At 44.0% G+C, this 4,620-nt stretch overlaps 1 long non-coding RNA gene across 1 annotated transcript in view; it reads left to right on the top strand.

The window, feature by feature from the left end:
• Window positions 1–4,277, top strand: part of LOC108445802 — a 12,029-nt gene extending 7,752 nt beyond the window's left edge. Inside the window, exon 3 of the long non-coding RNA XR_001860774.1 lies at window positions 3,771–4,277. This is a non-coding gene — a long non-coding RNA (uncharacterized LOC108445802). The remainder of the gene's footprint in view (window positions 1–3,770) is intronic.
• Window positions 4,278–4,620: the final 343 nt, after the last annotated feature.

The following is a 4,620-nucleotide window of genomic DNA, read 5'->3' as shown; positions in this document are numbered from 1 at the left end:
CCCCAGAGACTGAGGTATTTAAACCAAATCCTGACCTGTTTTAACACTGTCTCAGTGTTACGCATGGGAGATACACACACTCATGCACTCATTAAAATGGGACAGCAAGCCAAATTCGTCTCTCATACAACTACTGACATCAACAGAAGGCCCAGTGTTTGAACAGCAGCTGTCACAATTTGTTCCTTGGATAATATTTAGCCAAGATTAAACCTAGATAGAGATAGCAGGTACTTTGCAGATACTCTGGTTTTACAATGAGCATTGAGCAAGTCCTGGAAGTGCAGGGTTTGAGGGGTAAACAAGATATGCTTAATTCTAATTTCCTGTGTCCTCCCTCCCACACTGGCAGTGGTTCAAATTATGCCTTTTTCAGCAAGATAGTAAAATATAGTTTTACAAGGAAATACAGACATTGCACTTTTCATCTCAAGAGTCTGGAAAGTGCAGCTGGGCATTAATTAATCAGCACAACATCTCTGCAAGTTAAAGGAATATTTTTATCCCCTGTGTGGAAACTGAGGCACAAGGAAGTAGAGTATCCTATAAAAGGTCAAGAAATAAGTTCATCACTAGAGAAAAGAATTTGCCTAATTGGTGATAACGCTGGGCTAAGAAATACTCTGTGTAATTGAAGGAGATGAGTTCTGTGGTTTTCATGGTTTAGCTCTGTTGGTCCTCAGCCCAAATCACTGCAGTCTGTAACCCTTGCCAGCACATTTTTTTGCCTTTATGGCATGAGAGCTTCAGGTCTGAAAGCAGCCAAGACCATGGCCCCACTGTATCTTCAGAGATAACATGAAAGAAAGGGTGCAGCATGGTCAAATTTATATGCCATACACTGTTGTCTTGCTGGTAAGTATTACTCCTTAGGTAATAGAGAGACGTGTCAACCACTGATGCTGTTGTTCACAGCATATGGAAGAGTATTGTTTTCATACTTATGTCACTACCTTTGAATGTGTGTAATGGGTGAACTCTTACTATTTCCAAGACTGTGGGTTCCTTCACATGTCCAGTATAGGGCTAGACTAGGGTGTATAACAGAATTGCCTCTCTGCCTGGCACCTTACTTTGGAATCTGCCTCTCATTCTGAGCAGTGTCTTCCTACTGGTTCCTTGTGCTTTTACATCTGCACCTCCTGACTCAGACTGAAATTGCTTTATTCTCTCATTTTACTCTGCATTTGTTCAGTGGTATGCCAGGGGTGGGATCCTTGGAACCAGAACTATTGTAAGCCCTGCTGCCAGCAGCAAAGCATCCTGAGAGGATGAGGAGAGGATAGGGACTGCATTTCCCTGACTACACCATGTGCCCCAAAAGCCTTTCCTTGGGCAGAACTAGCTGGGGAAGGTGGAGCGCAGAGCAGTTACAGCCCTCTCAACTTGCCTGGTTACATTTTCTCCCTTAAGAATGATTCACACTGACCTAGAAAATGTAACAGAAATGGATTTGTCGGTTACCAGGTTACTGCTGTGCCTTGCAAAATCATGGCAAACTCTTTCCTAAGGGATGAACTTTCACTCCGTGCCCCAAGTGATACTGTCCTCTGAAGCACTGGGGTAACTGCAGTTTAAGTGGATTTAGTCACAGCACAGTTGACACTTCCTGTAGGGTAGAAAAGGCATCTGTGGAAATAAAAAGACCCTTCTGTATAAAATGCAAGAAAGATTTCTGCAGGAGCTTAAGCTACATATCTCCAGCTGAGCATTGGAGAAAAGTCACAGTGGGCTCACAATACTCCCAGAAACCTCTCCAGCCACATTGCCAAACCTACAAATAACATTTTTACATGTTGTGTTGAACAGAACAGCAGAATTTTATCTTTAAAGTCAGAGGAAATACACTGGGGCCCATAGTAGTGATTATTACTGACTTCAGTATCTGATTGTCACCAGTTTAGAAGGCTCTGCCTCTATTCCCAAACAACTTGAAACAACAGCTATGAGGATTGTGAAGTTTGACCATTTGCTTACAAAGCAGTGACAAGTCTGAGACTCAAAAAGGACATTACAAATCTGTGTACTGCCACTTTTTCCACTGTCAGGACTCCTAATCTTTTGTCCTATATCTGTCTTTTTCTAGGGGTCTGTGTTATTCTCATTCAAAAGCACTGCAGCATGGCAGAAATAGAATATTTGAGACCTAGAAAATAGAGGGGAAAATTTTTGATCTCAAATAAATAGCACTAGTGCTGCAACACTGGATGTACTTTTCTTTCCATACTTAAATCAATTTTAAAGAGGGATTTTCTAACTAATCTGCATTTGCTACAGAACTTGGAGGATTTCTACCATTGTGCTACAGACCTAGGAGATCACATGGCATAATTTAGGCTTCCTTCCCTACAGAGTATACCAGTTCTTTGTTATGATGGTGATAAAAAAAAAGGACAAAAAAGGCTGCACATAGGCCAGGAAGGGCTATATACCCTAGGTGTTGCAAAGAGTCATTTGTGGCATAGGTTTATTTGCTTTTATTCAGTCAACTTGTGTTAGCAAAAAAATTGCCAGGTCTGCAGGAGGTGGAGCAGCATCCAATTAAGTGACTAACCACATTATTAGTTGGACAAAGCAAACACTTTTCACCTGAAATGGCATGTATCTCTCCAGTGAGATACTGGAGAGATTAGGGGTCTAAGCTTTAAGGCTGCAATACTTCTGATTTCAGGGCCGCTGAGTATGAAAATGACGGAAATCATCTGTGTGTGGGAAACATGGCAGCAAAACATTGTACATGTGAGCTCAAAACCTGGTTTTGGTTTTTTGTTTTGTTTTGGTCTCGGTTTTTTGGGAGGTGGGGTTTTTCTGTGTTGTTTTGGGTTTTTTCAGATGCTGCTAAAAATAGCATTTCACATTCTTAGATCCTATCTGAGGCATAAAACACTGAAAAAAATGCATAGATGTAAAACCAAACGTGCTTCTCAAAACTGCTGGATATTTCTTCTCAGCACTGTTGTTTTGGTTATGACTCAGAAGTTTGACTTGTAAGGCAACATGGCATTTTGTTCACCAGAACACTTCTTATGCTTTGGACAATGCCTGTACAATGATTTGGGAGCTGATTTAGGTGGAGTGAGTACACTGAGTCCTGCAAACAGCACTGCTGGCAGTACCCCAGATGTATTCAAAGCATTCACACCATGGTTAAGAAGAGTTGAAGCTGGAGTATTTGCAGGTGAACTGGCCTGTGGCATGCTTGGCCTTGTACATCCCCAACCTGTGCACAGCTTACTCATAAGAACTTGGCCCTGCATGTGTGATCAGGCAGTTTCCTTGCAGACTGCATGCTTGTATGCAAACAGGAGAGATGAGCAATAAATCCAGGCAAGGCCACAGGGCCAGATTTGCATTTCCCAGCACAGCCTGCATTTCATGACTTGAAATGTTGTCCTTCACCAGGAATAAAGGGGGTACTCGTGTTGTCCGCACTGAGAGGCATCTGAGGTAACACCAGCACATCAACTCGGGGCTTTGCAGATGCTCAGCATGTCTCAAAACCAGGCACTTTATTTTGACGCTTGTATATAAGGCTTGCCTTAGGGGTCTCATTTCAGAAATGCCATTTGCAAATTCAGTTCTAAATATTTTATCATGTCTATTCCCCTCAGAAGGAGCTGCACAGATTAAACACAAAAAGCTTGTAGAGTCCTCAGATAAGATGCACTACTGACACAGGACATATTGTTAATAATGATTAATTATTATTATTCTGCTGGCTGACAGGCATCTGACTGACGGATACTCTCTAATCCCTATTCTCTCCCCAGATTTTCTTCCTAATTAGTGTCCTCTAGACCCTTGTAATCACATGCCACGCAAATGAACTGCATGTTATTCAGCCAAACAGATGACAGTGGACTGGGTGACTTCCTCTGTCGCCAGCAGGCTGGAAGAAAAGAAGCGGGGAGACACTACACGCTGTAAATGCTTCTTTTCCGCGTCGGGAAAAGGGAACGGCGGCCGCGGGCACAGGGCGGGGGTGCAGCGCCCTCTGCAGGCTGCGCCGCCACCGCCACGCACCCGGGCACCGCATCCACCGCGCCCAACGGCGGGGCTCAGGGATTCCGGGAATAAATCGCTTCCTTCTGTGTTGCTAGCATTCTATATTAATCGGAAAGAACCCCAACAAACAACTAACAAAACAAACCACACCGAAACAGAATACGGAAGATGTGGCATCACCACTGTCCGGCAGGAATCCCTTGGAAGTGGCCTCAAGTTGAGCCAGGGGAAGTTCAGGTAGGATATTACATAAAAATGTTTTCACGGGAAGGGTTGTCCAAGGAACAGGCTGCCCAGGGAAATGGTTGAGTCACCATCCCTGGAAATATTTAAAAGATGTGTAGATGTGGCACTCGGGGACATGGTTTAATGTCGGGCTTAATGGTTGGTCTGAAAGAACTTTTCCAACCTAAATGATTCCATGATTCTATGAAATACATTCAAGCACTGGCCACAAGCCAAACAGAGGCCAGCTCTCAGCTTGCCCAGCCTGTGGTGCAAAGGTGGCTGTCTGGTTCGGTGTTCCCTGAGCCACACGGGCCCCGTGCCCATGAGTAGGGGTCTGTGGGCTGGTGCACCCCTACCTCCCAAACCCTCCCAGCCCATGCTAAACAA

The sequence above is a fragment of the Corvus brachyrhynchos genome, unplaced genomic scaffold (genome assembly GCF_000691975.1).
Source record: "Corvus brachyrhynchos isolate BGI_N302 unplaced genomic scaffold, ASM69197v1 scaffold43, whole genome shotgun sequence".
NCBI classification, from domain to species: Eukaryota; Metazoa; Chordata; class Aves; order Passeriformes; family Corvidae; genus Corvus; species Corvus brachyrhynchos.
This window is presented reverse-complemented; position numbering and strand designations above follow the sequence as displayed.